The 24,165-nt window shown below is 29.2% G+C and overlaps 1 protein-coding gene across 1 annotated transcript in view; it reads left to right on the forward strand.

Annotated features, from left to right (window-relative positions):
• LOC129613485 (tyrosine-protein kinase Src64B) overlaps nt 1-24,165 on the forward strand; it is a 204,662-nt gene that overhangs the window by 58,562 nt on the left and 121,935 nt on the right. The window contains exon 2 of the mRNA XM_055527581.1: nt 22,544-22,687. The gene's annotated coding sequence lies outside the window, so the exon portion shown is untranslated. The remainder of the gene's footprint in view (nt 1-22,543; nt 22,688-24,165) is intronic.

Below are 24,165 nucleotides of genomic sequence, written 5' to 3' on the forward strand. Positions count from 1 at the left end.
GGCTTAATGTTCTGTAATGCCATCGCATAAAAGCTTAAAACATATATTGTCATTATTCATCAAAACTCCGACTTCACACTAGAAAGGGTTAATTTTTATTTAAAAATTCTATCGAAATTTAAACTTGAATTTATTTGTAGATAACAATAGAGAAATAGGCTAATAGCGGTTAGGCTAGTTTGATTTTTTCAATTAATAAGAAATTTTTAACAATTGCTAATAACAATTTAAATTGTAATTTGTTACATTGTTATAATATAAGCCTCAAAGTCGTCCTCAATTGATGTAAATATCTTCAAATATGCCCTAAAACCTTCATCGTAAAATATTCAACGAATTCCATTGTCAATATTCTGTTAATAAAAAAATATTTAATTGAAATAAAATTTAATTTTACAATTAAAACATTCCAAGTATTTAACAAAGTTATTAAAACTTTTTTTGTTGTGCATCTTGAAAATGAAGGTCAAATTAAAAATATTAAAAAAAAATGGCGATAATATGTAGAAAATATTTCTATTTGTAACTAATTGAACCTTAATGATCGTAACAAAATCTCGGATAGAAAAAACAATAACTCTTTTAATTTATCATTTCATCATAGGTGTATACCGTGATGAATCGAAAGATCTTTAAAAAAATTTTAACATTATGTAAAAATAATAAATTAAAAAATTTGTTAAAAACATTCTATTTGCAGGCTAGACATTATTGCAGATAAGATTTACATAAATTTTGTGCTCCAGCTAGAGGAAAATAAATTATTTTTTTTTATTACTTAATTATTTCAAATTTTCAAGTGGAATAGCTACTTCAAATTAGACATTTTGACCTAAATTATAGATCTAAATGAAAATTATTATTAATTATGCGCGTACATCTGCAATCTTGTAAAAAAAATCAAAAAATTCATTTCATTTTATTTCATTAGCCATTATATTTATGTATATGTAAGTTGTTAACAGATTTTAATTAATCTATGAATGTAAGATCACGTGTTAATTATTGAAAAGAAAACAAAATAGAGTTACCGTCATATTACGTACGTAAAGCTTAATGTAAAAACGAAACAAGAGCGATTTTTTGCGGCGAAATATCAAAATTCACAAACTTAGAATGGTGTGAAATCGCGGCGAATTTAACTGACGACGACGGTAGAACTGGAAATTTTCAAGTCGTCTGTTTCCATGTGCGTGTGACTATATACCAAATACTTAACAGCTGATATGGCCACTGCGCTGTTGTTCTGCGTTAATAACGGAAATCGTTTGCCGCTTGATAACATCATTCAAAATTTCACATGCACAATTTTCGCCGTTTTACATTAAGACGTCTGCTTAGTCGTTGCTAATTCAATTGAAACTAAAATTGTCCAAAGAATATCTAATATTCCAAATTAGTGAGAATCTGACCATCGCTAGATTTAATTCAGCTCTTTCTGCTTTAACAGAAGAACGGCAACTCTAAAAATTATTTTGTTTTCATTTTCATAATCATAATATTTTCATCCATTTTACATGGTTTTGAAAAAAAAAAATGTAGGTTTCTATAATTAAGTTTTTTTTTTCTCTATTTTAATTTTCACAAGATGAAATCGACATTTTTTGTTTCTACTTCTCTTTTTCTACTTTTTATTTTTGTTTTTGCTAATTGTTTTGCATCAGCCACATTGAATATAAACCGCACTTGTTTTATAGCATAAAAGTCGCAGTGCGTTTTCAAAAATTTTTTCTTCTTCTCATCTAAATTTTTTTTATGTTTTCATTTCGATTGGGATGTTTAGACTGAAATAGATTCGAGTTCCTGCACTCTTTGTATAATTGAATGAATTGATTTGTGAACTGAAAACAGTGGGTGTTAATTAGTAACATAATATAGAAATGTATTTGAAAGTTGAAATTCATGTCTTTTTTTTATAATAAAAGTGATAGAAAGTGATTAAATTAAAAAATAAAAAGTATAAGGAAAAAAAACTTAAGCTTTAATTTCATAAATGGTGTTACTAATTTTATTTTTATGTTCATTGTAATTAACATGTGATTTTACAGCAATTTAATTTTATAGTTGTAAATAGAATGACATTAGACAGCAGTGTTAAAATTATTTTAATTATTTTTGATTATTTTATATATCAATAAGTGTGATTATTGAATTAAATAAAGAACAAGTGGGAAAAGAATGCAAGATGTGTAAACTATTTAAATTATCACTTGTTCGTTAGCAAGGGCGTTCGACATGGCAATAATTGACAGTGTTGTGGTAATGAAATTATTTTTTTAAATTATTGTAACTACTGCTTCTACTTGAGTTCACAGAAGTGTCCTTTATGCATTTGAGTATCATTTGCAGTTTTTATTGTTCTTGTTTCCAGTATCTTTATACTTTCTTAAAAAAAAGTTCGTATTAAGCTGTTTTCTACACTTTAGACCATTGTCTCTTTAACACAAAACACCAACAATGAAGTAAAACGGAATCGAAGTCTCCAAAAGTTTTACGTTTGTATTTACGTTATAATTAAAACCGCCGAATATAATATGAACAGAAAAATTTATCTGCAAAATTTGTGATGCAAGTGGTCTTGTTTCCACTTTACAGAACACTGGTCGGTAATGGGTTAATAAAATTTTTCATTAATAATTCATAACACGTTTTTAATTTGCTGATAAGTGAATTTTATATTTCATTATAAATTTTTTCTTCCATCAAATTATTTTCAATTAAAAAATTTATTTTTTCTGATTCTAAAAATATTTCAAAATTTTATTTTTATTCTCTAATTTATTGGAGCATGTACAATGTATGTAAAAATTATTACAATATTTTATTTTCTAAATATAGGAGAAGTTATTTTTCCCCATTTATATTAACGCAGTGTGTATATTACTAATTATAAAATTTTCATTAATTTACTACTAATCAATCTTGATGGAAAAGTAATTAAAATGATCTATTTTTATAAAAAAAAATTTTGAGAACCTTAAAAAACATAATTTACAAAACGTTAATTATGTAGATTTAATTGTAATAAATAAAAGGGAGGCACTTACAACAGTGCGTATACCGTATAGCATACGTCTATACAAATTTAACTAATATCAACGAAGTTAAAATAAGTTAACGTTAACGTTATTAAAATATGTAAGAATGTATGTATATAATATTGGTATAGGTGTACTAAATGTGGTAGAAGAAAGTTATAAATAAACCATGGGTTTATAAAATATGTTAAAATAATGGATATTGACTTTATAAGTATAACTATGTATATATGCTTACTTATTTATATTTATGTACACACAAAACTTCCCCTCTATATAATATTTATGCAAAAGAAGAATTAGAACAAGTAAAAACGTTTCAGTCGGTATGAACCGATTGAATTATACCCTGCACCTTTCATTGTTGTATAGCAATTACTCAAACCTGTGAAACAATTCTATAGAAACTTCACGGATATGTCTGATCTATAATTGGACACACAACTGCCAAGTTTCATGAATCTAACTTTATTACTTTTCCAAATATTTAAAATTAGCTTTTGGAGTTGTATGGCAGGTACCCGAACCTGTCAAGCAATTCCACTAAAACTTCGCTAGTATATCTGATCTATAATTGGACACACAACTGCCAAGTTTCATGAATCTAACTTTTTTATTTTTTCAAATATTTAAAGTAAGCTTTTGGACTTGTATGGGAGCTACTCGAACCTGTCAAGCAATTCCACCAAAACTTCAGAAATATCTTTGACCTATAATTGGACACACAACTGCCAAGTTTCATGAATCTGACTTTATTATTTTTCCAAATATTTAAAATAAGCTTTTGGACTTGTATGGGAGCCACTCGAACCTGTCAAGCAATTCCACCAAAACTTCAGAAATATCTTTGACCCATAATTGGACACACGACTGCCAAGTTTCATGAATCTGACTTTATTATTTTGCCGAATATAAAAAATTTGCTTTTAGAGTTGTATGGCAGCCACCCGAACCGGTGCAGCTATCTCATTAAAATTTTTAGAGCATGTGTAGAATATAATTGGACACATGTATACAAAATTTTATATTTGTACCTTTATTAGTTTTTGAAATAATTAAAATAAACTCTTTGAGTTGTATGGCAGCTACCCGAACCCGTTGTCCGAACTGGTCCAATAACAATAGGGTTCGTCCTTGGCACAAAAGAAGCAACTTGTGAAAGTTTGGTTTCGAGTGCATTATTCGTTTTTCAGTTACCGTTGATTGGACGGACGGACGGACGGACGGACGGACGGACGGACGGACGGACGGACGGACGGACGGACGGACGGACGGACATGTCTTAATCAACGCAGAATTTTACGCTGAGCAAGAATATATATATATGTCCATACCGCAGATGACTCCTTCAAGTAGTTACAAACTCCATACCAAAGTTAATATACCCTTCACGAAGTGCAGGGTATAAAAAGTGTATATCTTATTTTCATAAGCACGAGTATGACATTTTACTTATGTATGTATCAGAATATTGTGTGTGTCCCATATTATATTGCATGTTGTATATTTATGTATATATGTATGTTGTATGTTCGTATAATTTTAGAATATAATTGAGTATATCGTTATTTCTTTGCGTGTTATAAATAGAAAATATACTAAGTTTTTTGTTTCTTTTTTATTTGTTTTGTTATAGTCTACTTGTTTATATATAAATTTTTTCTTCTTTGTTTAAAAAATGATAAATTAGTATGTATTAATATTTTCTAACTTTATTTGAATAAGGACCCATCATAAATAATATGTACAAGTTGTTTCAAATTTGATTTGAACAGATCTAATAACTACAGGTCAATAGATTTGTTGTATTATCCAAGAAAATCATAAAATTTTGTTTTATAGAATATAAACGGGCTTTTGAAATTACAGATTTTCCGCAGAGTCAAATTTCAAAAAAGCCGCTTCGAAATAATGGTTCGAAGTTCTCCACATGTACTTATAACGCCATTAGCAAAACATATTAAAGAGAAAACGGAAAGCTGTGCATAATGTAGTAAAATTAAGCTCTGATACAATTAAAAATGACATAGTGTTGAAGAAAAAGAGCTTTGAGCTAACTTTAATTCACGGCTCATTGTTGAGCTAGATTTGTGATCCAGTGATAAAAATAATAAAATCTCCTCCATAGAAAAAAAGTATCTGCTAACGAGGTGATTTCGTTTCTCCTATTAAAAAGAAACAATTATCATTTGTCATATGTACTCTGAGTTTAGGGAACCTAGATTGCGCAAACAAGCTAAAGCGAAAAACAAATTTGAAAGAAAATAGTTTGCGTTCGTTGATTGTTTTTTCTATTTACAACGAAAAAATTATTAAAGCAGCTATTTGTAAACACTGCGACAATTTACGTTCGACTCACGTTGACATGTAATTCAGAATTTTAGGTTGTTGAGTGGGTAGATAAGTCAAAATTAGTTTCCGTAGTTTTTTTTTGTTAGATAAGATCTCTACTAAAATTTCTCCCTCACTCAAACAGTATGATGGTACAGTATGATTAATCTTAAATATTTCTCAATATATGATTAAGAAAGAGAACTACGCAAGAAACTACTACTGCCGAAACAACTTGTTACCATTAAGTATACAAAATAATGAGTATGAATGAGAATTATGATGTGACATTAACTGAATACAAAAAAAATAAATTCAGAAGCATACACACAAACATAATAAATATGTTTATTTAATGTTAATAATTTAAATTATAAATTTATACATTGAAATTATTTGAGTGTGTATAAATTTATTTTTTTAATTCTGTTACCACAATTTTTTTTTTAATTATTTTCACTTAATTTAGAAACAAAATATACACAAAGTCAATTTAAAAGTCTAATTAAATTATAATTGTATAGATTTAATTTGTTATTTTTTTTATATAGTTATGAGATTATAAAAACGTTAATAAATAATTTTATAAAATGTCTTACTTAATTTTTATAATTTGAATTTCTAGTAAAAATGTTGGTTAGAATGAAAACCTTGTCATAACGCTATTATCGATTTTCTTTATAAATTTTATTTTTCTGGGAATATTTTTAAATAATTTCAGCATATGAAATTTAAATACAAGTACTCGTATAAGTGATTTAACTCATGGAATTTTCCGTGCAGACTTGTGGAAAAATAGTTCTCAAATAATTTACAAAAATAAAATATTACAAAATAAAGCCATTTATCAAAGTAAGAGCATGTTAGTTAAGTGATTTAATGTTAACTGTTAATTTTATTTCCAAATTAGATTTTGATAATTTTTTAAGATAAACAAATCACGTGGAAATTATTTTAATATATATACTGTTGCCACATTTCTTTTTTGTGTGTTTACGCTAACCATATAGGAAAATGGAAAATAGAGGTGTTTAAGAGGGGCTGAATTCTTTATGAAGATTGAACCACGTTCCTCAATACTTCTACACTTTGCACGGAAAATAAGTTGTTGACTATAGTGATGTATTCGGTAAATCATCTACTAACCCGAGGTAGATTGATCGGGAATGTCCTTAGCAAATTTGTCCTTCTATCACAACCCAAACTTCAATACCGGATATCAATATCACCATCCGTTCACTTCTGCGATTATGGCTTTCATATCTGTATTGAATATGTATACTCGCTTTTATTACTGCTTTCTATCTACTACATTTCTCTTACAATTATTCTTTCTTTTTGTAGGCTTTCCCCAATTTAATTGATATTACGTCAAGTTTTTAGCTTTATTGAAATTATTTGCACTAATTAAAACATAATTGATTAGATCACAAACAAGTAAAATACACTGGATTGCCATTAATGTGCTGCAATGACTCGTTTTTCCGACGCATTCTGGATATATTGCCAGAAGTTCTCAACATTTATATAAAAACTTAGCAACATTTCGTAGTCACAACATGAAAAATAAGTGGATTGACTATTTACAGGGAAAAAGAGACTCTAATTAAAAGTTTTTCCGTCCCTTATCTTCTTCCAACTCGAAGTGGTTTAATTAAGTCTTATAGTAGCTAAAATAGTGACGTCTGCATTCTTAGGCCTCCTCGTGGTGGTTTCCAACGAAAACACAAATTTTCCCCGTACGACGAAGGCCACATCGTCGGCGTATCCCCAGACACGTGCCCCAGAGCCCCTTCCTGACTGATAGGCGTACTGAGATTCATGCAACTGATTGCTTCCCAGTGCATCGTCCCGTATAAATCTATCAATCACTTTTTCCATTGCTTTCAGTAGAAAAGAAATAAGGCTGATTCGACGGAAAGACCTTGGGTGGTTGCTTGGTCGCTTACCTGCCTTCAGAATATACGTCACTTTAGCCACCCTCCATGCCTGAGGGATGTAGTCCCACGCATAGCTTGCACGAAAAATTTCCAACAGTGCTCTGGCGATATGTTGGAAACCGCTCTGCAAAAATGCAGGATATATCCCGTCATCATCTGGAGATTTGAAAGGCGTGAAAGAGAAAACAGCCCATCTAATCTGCCCATCGTGAAGACCAGACGGGATTGTTGCTCTCGGTTTAATGACCGCATTTGAGTGATTCCGAAGAATCTCCGAGTCAGGAAAGTGCGTTGACGCCATAAGCTCCAACGTCTGCTTTCCGTTCTCAGTTATGGATCAGGCCGTTTCATTACGCCCAACCCGCCAGCATACTTTTTGGAAACCACCAATCAATGCCCTTGTAGAACGCCCTCCGCGAAATTCTCTTCGCTTTCCTAATTTCTTTATTGTATTTCGTGAGTGAGTCCTTATACTCTTCCCACGAACCCGACGCCTTGGCCTTATTGAATAGCTTTCTGGTCTTTAGTCTAAGCCTTGAAAGCTCTTCATTCCACCACGGGCACTTCCTATTGCTCCGCCTAGGCTTAGCGCGGCAGCTCCCATGGTAGGCACTAGTAATAGCCGCCGTCAGAGTCTCGCTGGCCAGTTCGATATCCATCACCATTCTGACAGAAGCAGGAACGGATCCAATCCCATCCGCGAGGAGTGTTTATAATTGACTCCAATCTGTGGATTGGGGTACCCGATACATTTCTTCTGCCAGGCCCCCGGAGACCATGATATCAAACCTAATCTGCCTGTGATCGGACATGGATGTCTCATTTGAGACATGCCATCCACCAACCCTACTGCTGATAAACTCAGTGCAAAGGGTGATGTCAAGGACCTCTTCCCTTATTGCATTTATGAATGTCGGCCTATTGCCCGCATTCATAACCATTAATTTATTGCTATATATAAATTCAAGTAGGCACTCACCTCTTTTGTTTGTATTACTGTTCCCCAGACGGTGTGGTGGGCATTGGCATCACTTCCTATTATAAGTTGGAAGTTCCTCCTTCCACAAAAGGCCACTAGATCCTTCAGTTGCTCGTCCGGGTGGGCACAGTCTCCCGGGAGATAGGATGAGCAAACAATGAACTCCGTCCAGCCCCTGGAAGACTTCACCTTCACCAACGCAGCTACCTGATCCTTAGAACAGTAATCTGGAATGGGAAAATACGTTAGCCTTTTACTAAACAAAATGCAAGCCCTAGGGCTGCCCCCAATTGTATTATCATACAATAGCTCACCTGTTAGGCCCTTAACCTGATCCTTCACTATGTAAGGCTCTTGGATAAGGGCGATATCGAGCTGACCCTTAATAAATCTATGAGCTAGTCACAGCCATATCATTTCCTCCGGCTCTTGTCTATGGGCTTTGGCCCTTTAGACAAAGGCTTTACATGAGCCTTGCTTCCCATTGCCGCCTTTTACGCATCTTGGTGGGCGCCTGCCCTGCCACAGCCTCCTTTGCCGAAGCAGTAGCGGGCTTCGATGGGCTTGGGCCCTTTTGGTTCGCCCGGAACGCTTGTATCCGGCGCGCTGGTCGATGGTCCTTCCCTTTCCGCCGTTTTCGGAGTGACTTCAGACTTTCCAATGAGTTTTGGCTCTTTTGGTTGGCCTGAAGTGCTCGTCGTTGTCGCGGTCGGCGTTGGTTTTTTATTTTGTCCTGCCCTGCCGCCAGCACTTTGAGAGGATTTTCTTCCTTTAACCCGAACGGTAACACGGAGGAAATTCAGGAAAAGTCGGAACTCCGCTTTCCGTAGATCTTCCAATCCGGAATCATCCACGGAAAAAGTGATGGAGCAGCCCCCGTCCTTTTCCTTATCCATCCTCAGCACCCTCCAGATACTCATCTTGAGGCAGGGATTTTGCTTCCCTATCTTACTTAGCAATTTGTCCCTAGAGAGACTGACGGTGGTTTCGTCCTTTGGCACGTAGGTGACGCAGACATGCTGTTTAGGCATGTCGTCGCCATCCAGTGCCACGACGTTGCAATCGTCCCAAGGCTTTATCTTCCTGCAAACACTGGTTATCCAATCCCTGGTGTTTTGATTGTTGCATGTTACGGATATCCATCCCCTTTGCTACGCTACAGTGAATTGTGGATGAGAAGCCACAACTTTATCCATTTCATCCATGATGGCTACTTTGATTTTCCCCATCTGAACTTCGGATAGAATTTCCTCTGGATGCAGTTTATGAGTGATGGCCACCTTGACCTGTGCTACTGCATCCCGATAAGAAGTCATTTTCGGGTTTTGTTGAGGAATGTTCCCAAGGACCTTTCCCTCAACATTGCCCTTCATCGACCTCTTTTTTGAGGGTCCTGCATCAGGGGTGTTGCTTTCTGACCTTTCCCTCTTCTGGGGATGGTCGGCCACAACACCCGATCCGCAGGCCCTCAGCTTTTCTAGCCTTTCCTTCTCACATCTGCGAGCTTCCTCTGGGGACATGCCATCCCTGATATTAGCCGATTAGAAATATTGTTTTTTTCACCTGATGTCCAACCTTTTCAGGTCCTCCTCAGTTTGTTGGATAATAGGTCCTAGAGGATCCTGATTATCCGTCTCCATCGGAAGCGCCGCTTTTTCCTCTACTGGCGTGAGAAGGAGTTCCTCCTCTGCGTCAGTCGAGAGAAGCTCTGGTTCCGCAGACCCTTGAGCACTAACTGTGCTTGTATTAATGTTGTCCTTAGTATTATTGTTGTTGTTGTCATTGCTGTTATTGTTGTTTTTGTTATTGTTGTTGTTGTTGCTGTTGTTGTTGTTGTTGTTGCTGCAGTTGTTGTGTTTGTCACAGTTGTTGTTTTTGTTGTTGCTGTTTTTGTTGTTATTTTTTATGTTCTCCATTTTTTGGTCCCACGAATAGCGCGGGAAAGTATAGTCACCCATGGCAGAGCCCGGCATACCATAGGAAGGCTCGTTTAAACTGGAGGCGCCTGGTATCCAGAGTCCGCATACTAACGACTGAGCTCCCCCTTAGCCACGCAGTCGTCGGCATATGCTGTTCCACCTTGGCTTGGGACACCTGTCGTCAGCTGACGTATAGGTATAGGGCTGAAACTCACAAAGCAAGAGGCTGGCCGCGAGACATGTCCACGACACGAACGTAACTTTGATCGTTTCAATCACCCCTTTATCCTCCGCCATTACCGGGGCCCACCACTAGGAGATGACAGTTCGGTTTTGGGCCCGCAATGTAGTGCTAATGTAGTGCTAACCAACTCTATCATTATAGACTGTGACATTTTCGTTTTATCACGGAGTTGGATGTGTTCTTCCATCCAAAACTTAATCAATATACTATTTTTGATTACTAAATAAATTTTAATTTATTTATTAATTATAACGATTTAATATTCACAAAACCAAATCATTATTATTAAGGCTTAATACATAAATAACTATGTATATAATTTAATTCTAAATTATAATCAATTATAAATTAATAAAATCGAATAAATTAATTTTCATATACACTTTATACACACTCATATACCTCATTTATTTAAAAGAAAATTAATGAAAATTTTTCAATTAAATGATTTTTTATAATAAATATTTTATTAAATAAAATGAAATTTTAATAAGTAACACATGTTATTCTTAATAAATAAACACATGTATTTTATGGTACATACTTACATATTAGTAAGTATTATATAATTATATAAAGGCGAGTACATCAAAGTTAAGTGGTTTTTTATTTGATTTATAAATATATTGCGCTTATAAATTCACAAATAAATTATTAATGCTTATATCGGCATAATGTGGAACACATTAATGTACAAATATAGGAAATTTCAATATTTTACAAAAGAAAAAGAAAATCTTCAAAGAATTCGACATATTAAAAATGTTATATAACACAATTTATGTGTGTGTATATGAAAGTTTTTCAACATAATTCTAATTTAATTTTGGAAATAAGTGGTTATATAAGATAAACAGAATGGAAAGAGAAAAACTTTTCCGATTCTCTCAATAATTAAATATAAAATTCTTTAAAGAACCCAAAAAGTATTAATAAAACTTTAAAGATAAAAAACGAAAAGGGTAAAAAAAAACACTACTAAAGTAAAGTTTTGGTAAATTTGGTTAAAATTAAAAAAATTTTTTTTTTTTTGTAAAAAATCAAAAGAAAATTTTCTTTCCGAAAGAAGTGCTTTCATAAGTAAAAAATCTTGAATGATAATGAAGACAAAGAAGTTGAAATCAAAAATATTGAAAGAATTAGATTTATATAGAATTTGTTCCATTTCCGCTAATGAATTTCTAATCTTAATGGTCATAAAAAAAATTAATATATGCAATGGCGTAAGTGGTTTGTTGCTTTATCATACACGCAATTCTGAATATCATACTTGGAATTTATGATTAAAAATGTGGTTACTCAACTTTATGGCTTTTAAAAAAGCACATTTCGAAGTAATGAAAATAATTTGTAAAAAATAATTTTTGTATTACAATAATAATCTTGCATAAGTTTAGGAGATATTTTAGTGTAATAACTTGCAAATAAAAAATTTATATAATATATTTGCAAAACAAAAGCAAGTTGGAAAATGAAACCTCTTCCTCGGAGTAACATCGGAGCTGTGACAGGAGTTATAATTGGGCACTGTCTGATTGGCGAACACGCCAGGAGGATGAAATGCATTTCTAACGATCTCTGCAAGAGTTAATGCATTTCTTTTTGCGAGTTGCGGACCTGGTAAATTCAAATTCTCGAGATTTAAACCAGTGTATAAAAGAACTTGCGCTGGTTCAATACGTGTATCCTTAGAGGGCTGCGTTAACCTAACTTGAAATAACCTAATCTTTGTATTCCTTATATTTATAATATAAAATTACATTTTTAAGTATGTAATTTATTTGGAATATTTTTGTCTTGTATAGAAGTTCAACAGAGTTTATAGCGTCGAACAAATAGAGGATTATAAAATTAAGAATGATTATATATGATTCGGCAGATCAACACGAGTTTTCCGTTAGTTAGATAAATTACAAAAGCAATCAAAAGACAGGCTTCCAATAGCACTGTTAACATATTTAACAATCTATCATAGGGTTATATGTTATTTCTTTAATTTGGATAGAGTACCCAGCCAAATTTGGTATTTTCCCAACTGTGAAGAGCTATTACTTGAACAGGAGGAAGGTCAAAATTTTATTCTGGAAAACTAATGCTTTCACTAAATTCTATTGGTCTACATTACAGTTTTTTAATTTGTATAACATTATAGAATTTTGTATAACAGATTTGCTGAAGGGCAGATCAAGTAAAACTAACAAGTAAATTTTTTTTTTTAATATTTTTTATATGCCAAAAATCTATTTCATAACATTTCAATAATGTTACACAGAAGAAAGTCAAAAAGAGTGAAATAGAGAGAGAAAGAGTACAAAGAATAAAGTATTATACTCGTTATCAAAATGTTATATCACCATAAATAAACAAAGTAAATAATATACTAAATTCCATTAGGGTATATAAAATCACACTTAACCTTTTATCATACCTTCTGTATTACCATACTTCAAAAAGAAAAAAAAAAATCAATACCATTTGGTATATTAACAAATTCTTGTTTTTTTTTTTTCTTTCATATTATGTAAATTTATTAATATTTCTATATTTACTTAATTAAATATTAATTAGAAAAGATAAAAGTATCTATAAAGACCTACATAAATATTAGATTTTTATATTTTTAGAGCTTGATTTAGTACAAGTTGCGTAAATAAATGTTTCGTTTAATTGTTGTTTCTTTCCTTTTTCTAAAATTTATTCAATTTCGAATCACGTACATAGATTATAATTAAATTGGTTATACTAGAGTAAGCATTCTGTATATAAGTATTTCTTAATAAATTTTACGATAAAAAGTGATTGTAAAATATTTAATTATTCTGTATAGCGAAAATGATAAAAAAAAAATATTTAATTTGGAATTTAATTGTTTATGGAAAATGTAATTTTTATAAGAATTTTTGTGGACCGGTAATATGTTTTTAATGAGATTGAGTGAGTTAAACGATTATTAATTTAGTCAGAGATAATAAATTATTACAAAATTATATTTTGTTACAAATTCTTATTGAATTCCAAATCATAAAATAATTTAACATTTCGGATCATTTCGAACAGCTATTTTATAATTCCATTGAGTTGACGTTGAAATATTAATGCGTTTACACTCTTTTACTATTGCATTGAATATTAACATTATAGGAAACAACACGAACACGTAACTGAATGCCGTATATACATGTCTTTTAACGGCAAGCCATTAAGTTTTAAGTAGTAATCACAATATTTGACAGGTAAAGAAACTAATTTGACATATACTCATTGTATCAATACATATTTGTTTCTTTTATACCGACTAGATGTCACAATTGGCATATTTTTTTTTGTTATATTTAATTTGGCAATAAAATTTGCGATTTTTTTACAATTAGTAATTTTCATTGATTTAAAACCCATATTTTTTAGCAGTCAGTAAAACTGTCATACGTCACAAAGATTGTAATTTGCCATTTCTTGTATTATACAGTGGTACAAAAGTAAAACTATTTCGTGTGGTCGCAGATTCGTATGAAAGTAGTAATTTTTCACTTTTTATTTTTAAACTTTTTTCTAATTTTTTAATTTTCCATATCTTAATTTGCCCCAATCTATTCGATAAATCTCAAAATTAAATAAAAATCCTATAATTGAGATTTAAATTTCTTTATATAGGCTCTAATACTTTCATTTCAATTAATTTCATAAAACTTTAAATCAAGTTGAATGCTACAATAATTGTAAGTGATCTGAAATACAAAATGACAATATTTTAAAATTTTCTTATTTTAAAATTATAATTTCGCTGTCATTGTTCATAAAAAATTATGATAATAAGAATTCATTAAACTGTCTATAATGTTTAAAATATATTTATTCGGATTTATTCAAAAAATTGAAACAAACATTTTTAAAGCCAAAAATAATTTCAATTTTAATAATTAATAATGCCAGTCACGTATAATGTGTCAATTATAATAAAAAAAACAAAAAAATATCGGTATAAAAATCGATTGCTCTGTATTCGATAATAATAAAATCCGATAGAAAAAAAAATTGTGATCCATCACTGTCAGTCATAATTCGGTTTTTTCAATTAGTACTCCGAAAAATGATTTCGAAATTAAATATTTGAGTGTTTTTTTTTAAAGAGATTTGAGTAACCAGTCATATTACGTGTGATTTTATAGAAAATTTTCGCAAAAACAAAAAAAAATCGCATTATTTTAAATAAAGAAAAAGAAAATCAATTCATGAAATCAAATATGAAAAATTTTTTAATTCATAAAAAATTCGTAATTGAAGCTTTTTTTGTTTTACTTTTTAATGTAATCAGTGTAGCGTAATTTAAGTATAATTTTCAGTATTAATTTCATATGAATGAATTGATTTTTTATGGTTCGTCAAGAAGAAAAGAAATTTTTAGTACAAAAAAAAATTCGATAAAATTGCATTAAAAATGATAAAAAAAATTATTTTAAATTCTATTAAAATTCACAAAAAGAGTCCAATCTCTTACCTTGTTTATTCAATTAATTAATTATTTTTTATGAAATTTCTCTTTATTAAATGATAAAAAATATATTTTTCTGAATTAATTGGTGCAATATATATGATCCACAAGATCTTATATAAAATATTGATAAGTGAATAAATAAAATTTTTAAATCAATATTTTAATTACAAAGTAAAAGTGAATGTAACAACTCCGGAATAATTTGGAGTTGTTTGCAAATTGGACTCTTCTTCGTATACACAATTTCATGTGTATTCAGTGGCAGTAAAAACTAACCTATAAATTTAAATATTAAGTATTCGACGTTTATTTTCCAAATAAGTAAAAAATTAAAAGCCACCTAACGGAATAAATGTGAATTCATGGCTTCGTTGTATTAAAACCGAATTTATTTTACTAAAATATTATTATTTTCTCAGAACCATCCATTAATAACAGAACTCCTCCAATTATTCTTTGGTCCTGAAAACTTCACTGCATCCCTTGTTTTTGGCCTTCTTAATATGCACATATGTGACCTATTCATTCGTAAGTGTATTTTCTTTATTTGTATTCGATTCGGTTTTTGATTTTAGACCGAAAACAAGATGACCAGAATTCTGTTCGGGTAGAATACCCAGCCGAAAATCTTTGTTAGTGAAAAACTGCAACAAATGGATTTTAAATTTAGTTCCAAACCAGTTTTAACTCTCATTTAAAATTGGGGATTTCTCGCACATAGGAGTTTAATATTTCTCGCACATAGGGGCTTAAATTTGTGCTGTTGTTCTTCCCAAAATTTTAAAATATAACATTTGTAAATAATGTAACTAAATTGAGTGACATTATTTTGTAGTTAATATACCCGCCTCTTCCATTTTATTAGGAAAGAGAAAAAATTTGCAAAGTGGTATTTTTTATATCGTGTGTCCGAACTAAATATGGAGTTATTCTTTTAAACTAACGCTTTATATAGGTTATTGCCGTTTAGGGTTGTTATACTTTTGTAGTCTTATACGCTTAATAGTTATCAATCTCATCCGATTTATCTATTTAAATATAAAAGTTAAATTGCTATTATTTCCAATTATATTTTAAAGAATTAGGGATTTTGTGTCACGAATCCATATGTCTACATTCTCAGTATCTATTTGACGAATTTCATCCATATTAAAATTGATTTTACAAAACTTATGAAACGAATTTTAAAAAAAAATTATTGAAATCATCATAGAATCTCGTTTAAAATTCTGATTTCGTGATTAGCATCATAAAATTTTTCATCTCTCGTCTTATTAGCAGCATTCTTTAATTATACAAGAATACTCAACCCTTATTCATTTACATTCTAGATTGAAAATAATTTAAATTTTTCACACAATACACCAAAGCATCAACCAAAATGAAGAAGAAAAAACTCTTTAAAAACAACCATTTTATAATTAACATCTTTTTAAAAATACAAAAAAAATACTGTAAAATTTGGTGTGAATTTTAAAATAAATCTTTTGAAATACTTATGAAAACTAATCAATTTTATTCATTTTATAAAATACAAAATGCCATTTAATTTTTCATTTTCTTATTCTTCTTTTTACTCATATATAAATAGAAGATATTTTAATTAATTATTTTGGAAACGTTCCATCCATGCAAACTTTATTCAATGGAAACAGAAAAGAAGCCAGAAAATAAACATAGTAGAGAAATGAATAAGAAAATCTTTATCTAAATGCTTGTATCAAAAATCATTGTGGTAGTATGTAGGTATATAACAAAAACCAAAAACAAAAATCCAAAACACCTTCTTGAGAAGCCTTGAATCATTTAATTGAAAATTCATTAAATTCTCCATCGTATAACAACAAGAACTAAAAAGAATTTGCTTTAGGGTAATTTGCAATCTAAGGTGAATATTTATTTTTGTTTCTTTTCCGTTCATTTTTTCAATAGTCATAAATTTTTTTATATTATAATAATTATTGTTATTATTATATTTTTCAATTTTGAAAAAAAAAAAATCGTTTTACTCATCTGTACATATTGCTAGTTCCTCATTAAAATTCAAGAATAAATCAAGTCTCTCAAAATATTAAAATTATTTTTATGTATAGATTTGGTTTGATTGTTTCATAAATTTGAATGTGATATAAGGTGTTCTCTTTGTTTTATATACAAACAAACATTCAATGAACTATTAATTATCAATGACGTTCCATCAACTAATGAAAATTAAAACTTTGTTTATTCAGCTTCTTTAAATTTATAACTAATTTTGATTTTAATATGAATTCTTCTTGTGTATGTATAGAATTTAACAGGCGCTTGACAATTAAGCTACTCATCACTATGACCCGATTCATGATGAAGTCTTGGCTGAAATTGAAAATTAGCTCGAAATAGAAGAAATAGCCCGAAATAGCAGAAATAGGCCGAAATAGCAGAAAAAGGCCGAAAAGTCGAAATGAAATAGTTCGTTATGGTAATTGCATTTTGGAAGTGTACTCGTTCGGAAACTATTTTCTAGCCGGGATGATATTTAATTTAAATATGATTACGTATTTCAAAATCAAAACACATTTTATACCGATATTCTCTATGTTTGTTCAAACATAAATTACAACTCTGTTAAAGTCTGACGTCTATTTAAAAAATCCATCTCCCTGTCTTAAAGTTAGGTTAACACATCATTAAAGGATTTTCAAAATATGTCATAAAGAGTTTTCACTCAAAGAGATTTTAACAATTTTATAGTTTATTGTTAAACTCGGTTCCTTGAAATAAAAGAATTAAAATTTTATTGTCACTATCGTCCAACTTAATTTTCATAAGAATTTAGAACAAATATTTTAGAAACTACGTTATTATGATTTAAAAGATCCATTTAACAATTTAATAATAAAAATTATTTGTGAAAAAAATTATTATTAATAAATTTTTCACTAAAAAATGAAAAATATTTTAAATATTTAAAAATTTAATAAAAAATTCCATATAAGATCATAATTTTCTGCTTTTACATGCCTCTTTTAATAAAATTTTTCTGCTACTTCACTGCGTTATAGGAATGAAAACTTAGTTTTAAGCAAATGACAACAATCCTTTTTATTTTTCTGTTGAATTTCGAGGACAAAAGCATTATTTCAAAGAGAAGTAGTCATAAAGTCGGCATTGTTGCGTGTAGATACATTAAAATGAAAAAAAAATATAACTTTGCCTCTAACTATTTTATGTACACGCGTATGTACTTACATATATTATATTATTATTATTGTTGTATTCATAATTTAAATGTAAACAGTGGTGTGGCGTGTGAATTCTATTTATGGTTACAAAGTGTAGTTCACTGTATGTGTTGTACAAATAAAAAGTTGAATTATGAGCTCTTTGTGTACATATTTCTTAAAGTGACAAATTTGTCTTAATAAACAATAACAAAAACCGAATCTGTGCCCAAATTCGAAAGTATCAGTCAGCTAAATATTTAAATGAAAAAAATAACACTCTCTTTGAATATTTCATTATAATAATTCCGGAATTAAAACTTGGAAGTGAAAAATTTAATTTTCGAAAAGCCCCCCTAGGTATGCAAAAAATGAATTAGAAGTTAAGAATAGCATTTTTCTCGGATCCATAATTGTTTAAAATGTTAATTGCTTAAATTGACTTTCATTTAACAGTGACGACTTTAGTTTTTTTAGACAACATTGTCCAAAGACAATAAAACAAAAGAAAATTAACAGAACATGCCTATTTTATAGCTCAAATTTGAATTCTTCCGATATTTCATACCCATTTTTAATTTAATATGTGTATGGCTTTCCAATACCACCCTTCATTTATCCCTCTTCTTTCTCTTTTCTTTCCTGTTTATTTTCTCCTTTTCTTTTATTTTTTTTTTTAATAATTTTCTTTAAAAAAAAAGAAAAAGATGCGAGAATTTGAATGAATGAATAAAGTATTCCATATTTTTTCTTTTTTTTTCAGTGAATGAATGGTGAATGCCCTTATACAATTATAATAAAATCATGTCTGGTATGGTAAAATAAGCATAAGAAATGAAAATAAAGAAAACAAAAACCAAAAACAGAGGGAGAGAGAAGAAGAAGAGTTTAACCGAAGTTTAAGTTTTTTATTTTCATTTTCGTATTGTTGTTGTATTCGAAGTTTTTATTAAATATTCCGGGCACGTATTTAATACCGTCCACCAATTCTTTTCAAACTAACATGGATTTGGAAATCATAATGAATTTTATATTTGCTTATATTTAAAGCATTTATATAAACATTTTTTTCTGATTTTTGTTTTTGTTATAATTTTATATTCCTTTTTGAATTCAAATTTATATTTTAATGATTTTCCCTCTATATGCCATATCCGCAATACTACTAAAAAACGAAAAAATAAAAAATAAGATAGTTAAATATACAAGTTAAATGATTTTCAATATGATCCGCTTTGTCCGTATATATATAAAAAATTATTTAATAAAAAAAAGAAATATGCATTTTACCGAATATTCGAATGAACAAAGAAATTCGAATGAACAAAAAAATATTCGAATGAACATAGAAATTCGAACGAATACAGAAATTCGAATAAATACAGAAATCCGAATGAATACGAAAATTCGAATAAATACAGAAATCCGGATAAGTACCAAAATTCGAATGAACAAAGAAATTCGAATGAACAAAAAAAAATTCGAATGAACATAGAAATTCGAACGAATACAGAAATCCCAATAAACACTAAAATTTGAATGGGCATAGAAATTCGAATGAAAATTTAAAATTCTATCCGAATGCATTATTTAATGAGTTTAAAGCATATAGCAGCTATTAATCGAATATTGGCAAATAATTTAACAGTTTTGCGACAAATTTTAACCATCGAAAATCGTACAGAATATTGCGATAATTATTCTGCACTCATACACAATTATATATTTTTGAAAAATTTTGAATATTTCGATATGCATAGTTCAGTTTTTATTAATCACATAATTGAACAAAGTAGGAAATTTAAAAATTATTTTAATAAATTATTTTTTTATTGAAGGAAATTTACGCAAACTTCATCTTCCATTTGAAATACGATCTTGCTGCCATCATTTATTCTTAATCTGCTTCAGTATCACATATGAAGTTTAGCGAAATTTCTAATACAATCTGAAATTTTTTAAAGTATACTCACGTTCCAGGTGAATTTCTTGGTGATTTTTTTATTATTTTTCTTCATTCATTCATTTTTACTGTTACTTCTTCTATTCATTCATTTTTCTTTTATTAACGGAACCGAAAAAAATTTCCTTTTTTTTTTTCAAATTTGAGGTTATTAAGTAATTTTTAATAGGGAAAAAAAAATCTTTTATTTTATAGGTATGAAAAGTAAATTATATGACGTATTTAAAAAGGATCTTTCACTTAAAAAACAGAAAAAGTAAATAGTACTTGACAGAATTTCAGAATCCATTTATGATTATTAATGTCACTTCTTTATGAAATTTTTCATCATGATGGCGCTGTAATAGAAAATTGAAAAATTATTTTTCTCTTTCTAATTTTTTCTTTTTGTTTTTGTTTTTTTTTGTTGTTGACCTCTTTGAGATAATCTTTATTTATTTTATTTTCCTCTATACACAAGTACACTTTATTTTTTAGGTATTTTTTATTCAAAAGAATTTTTAATGTTTGGGAAAAATTAACTTGGCTTTTTTTTATTCTTAAGTGCCATATAATGTGAAATTTTATAAAGATTAAAAAGAAAATTGCATATGTGAATTTTAAAAATGGATGAAAACAAGATTTTGTTGTATGAAAATAATGATTTTAAGGATAAAGAAGCGAAAATTCTTAGAGGTAATATGGAAATTATTGTGAATTCCTCAACCTATCAATCTTTTGTTTTCTTTCATTTGATTTTATTTATTTAGTAAGTGTTCAAGGTATTATCAATTAAAATTCTATAGTAAATTATTAATAGTTTGTAGATCTTCCATTTTGTCTGTTTTTTTTCCTCGCAAAACTTCCAATTAAGTTTGATCGTTGTTACTCACAACGCTTTCTACAGAAGCATTCTATCTATTTTGTCCGAATATTCTAATTGCCTTGCTAGCTTCTTGATTTTTGTTCCTTCATTCTCTTTAACTGCTTTCATAATTAAATTCACAATTACTTGAGCAATTAAATTATATCACATTCACAATTCAAAATCAGCTAACCTAAATTTTCAAAATAATTATTAAATAATTGAAAACATAAAATTTTTTAATTAAATATTGTTAATAACGTTGTCATAGAAATTAAGTGAAAAATGTATTGGTTGAGGTTTCTACAAATGGAATGTTTCCTTTGGACAAAATCTGTTCAAATTGCAAGAATTTAAATATGTACACAAATATTTGTGGATGGATGGAATTTTTATAAACAATATCTGAAATATTAATTAATAGTAGTGAAATTATGAAAAATAAAACCAATTAGTTTTAGTTATCTTTTTATGAGCTCTTAAAAATTTACGTGCAAGTAAGTACAAATCTCATCGCTTTTAACTAACAACACTCCTTCTTTTCACTTCCTTTATAATTTAATATTGTTATTACAATTATAACAACTGGTGTTCTTAATATAAATTTCATATTCTTGAACTTTCGATCTTTTCTTCTATAAAAAAACAAAATCAGCACTAACATATACCATCTTCATTTTATTTCATCATATGCTATTAATTCTCTTAATAACGATATGGTTATGGTACAGCAATTCAATTCATTCCCAAACATGAACTAAAATCTATAAATTTATTCATTCTATAGAGATTCTCTAATCTCTTTTTGTTTTGGTTTTTTGTAATTATGAAAAATTTTAGCCTGGAGAGAAAGAGATGTGTTGTATTGCAAGTAACTACATATACTAGTCGAACTCGTACATGTACTTTTGTTTTCTCTTTGTTTTAAATTAACAATTTAAAATATTATTATTTTTATATATAAAATGTACATGCCAAATGTATATCTGTATAATAGATAGCTCCTTTTTGTACTTTCTCCATTTTGTGCTTGCTTCCAGTGTTGTCGTTTGCATTTTCCTAACTGCAGTAAATGGGTCTATGAGCTGCACCAAATTAATCCAAATTGCAGTAAATATCACAGTGGAGCAAATTTTCGTTTCAAATAAAAGTTTTCACTGTTTACATAATTTACTACTTTTCTGACAGTTATGTAAAATATTAATAACATTTAATTCCGTTTACTGGATTATGGATACTGGATATTTTATTTAAGCCATAATTGAGCCATTTTTATTTACATTAAAGCATCCTCACAGCTCAATAGCTCAACAATATTTTTTTGAACTGTATAAATATTTCCTACGAGTTTTTCAAAATTTGATGGTAAAAGTTTTAGTGTTGATGAGGATAAATCAATTGAATGATTTAAATTGCAGTAAGTCTATTAAAAATGTTGTTGTGCAGTAAACGTTTCCCAAATGCCATATGTCTACTGCAATTGCAACATAAACGACATCACTTGCTTGCTTATTCTTCTATTTCTTATATATTATAAATATTCTAACAATATTTGTTTCTCCATATGATATTTTCTCTTTTCATTTTTAGTTATCTCTCTACATGTACTACTATTATGTATATTATTTTGAAGGATTTTACCATCAGGTAACATCATTAATTCTAACCTCAAAAGAGTTACGTTCCTTTTTTCTCATTGGTGATATATACTCATACATTCTATATATACATTATGTAAGTACACATATATATGTACACTGTATACTTAGTGTTGTGCTTATAGTTTTTAAAATTTATCCCTTTCATTTTATATTTAAGTTTTATCGAATGTTATCGTCATATAGTTGTCTCTCCATCAACATAATCATTATAATCATCATCGTCGTCATATTAACCATTATTATTATTATTATGTATATGTATATATATATAATCATCAGCACCTTAATCTATATATCACAATCACAATCATCATCAACATCATCATCATAGTCTGACTTCTTTCAAAAAAACTTTCTTTTATTTTTAAAATTGCTGCTTATTTAAAAAATTTTCTAATATGAATAGGAAAATGTATTTTATTTAAAATTTATTCTTTTATATGCACATATGTATATGTTAATGTATATACCCTTACTTACCTTTCCTATATATCCATGTATGTTATGACAACAGAAAATAAAAACTTTTTTTTTTAGAGCTGTGAAATTTAGAACAAGAATCACTTGATCACATCGACTGCTGCTATACAGCAGACAATAGATAGATGAACTGGTATTTAAGAAAATATTTTTTAAAAGTGTAAATTCGGTATCATTTTGGAAAAGTTTGAGAAAAAAAGAAAGGATGAAAAGAGAAAATAATAATTCTCTTATTTTTTAACTCATACTGTTTAATATTGTTGTTATATTGCTATAACAGTAAGTGTTATTATACATTGGGTTGCTTTGCTTAGCTCAGTTCTCTACATGCAGATTAAAATATATAATGGAAAGTGGAAAAAAAATTAAAAATGTCAAAAATGTGAGAAAAATAAGGTGGGAACAAAAGAAAATTTTTTGGATATAGAATAGGTGAGAAGGATATTAGAAGCATAGAATGTTATTTTTTTCTCTCTTGTATTTTGCGAATTGTGTTTCAAAATCTGTTCTTCCTTGTTCATAATTTATTTTGTAATTTATGTTGCATTTTGATTAAAATAACAAGCACGGCTTTTAATTTGTTCCTACAGATTTTTTTTTAGAGTTTGTTGTTGGTTTTTGTTTGTTATGTAACGTTCGCTGGTGGGCATACTTGAACTTAAAACAACTTACTGGAAAATTAATACAGATGTCTATGGTTTCGAAGAAAAATTGGCTAAGGTTTTTTACACTTTAATTTTGTCGACGTTTCCGGTTGGCTAAGAAATTTCCGGGTAACTATAACGATTTAAAACAATTATAAGAATAATTATGTGAGAATACTCAGAGTTTCTTAACAGAAAATATTGATGGCTCATAAGTTATCAAAGATCTCAATGTTTTCTTGATTTTTCTTTTTGAAGAGAATCTAGACTAAATTTTGACAAGATATTTTGTGTTGAATTTCTTTTTCGTGGCCAAAGGAAAAGGTGGACTAAATTAAGGGATTTTGAGGCAGCTTAAGTCACCGAGGAATAGGATCTTTGCTGAAATTTTCTCTCGAACACATGAATTATCTGAATCATATTGGTT

Source organism: Condylostylus longicornis, unplaced genomic scaffold (genome assembly GCF_029603195.1).
Source record: "Condylostylus longicornis isolate FDR11 unplaced genomic scaffold, ASM2960319v2 ptg000084l, whole genome shotgun sequence".
Taxonomy (NCBI): Eukaryota; Metazoa; Arthropoda; class Insecta; order Diptera; family Dolichopodidae; genus Condylostylus; species Condylostylus longicornis.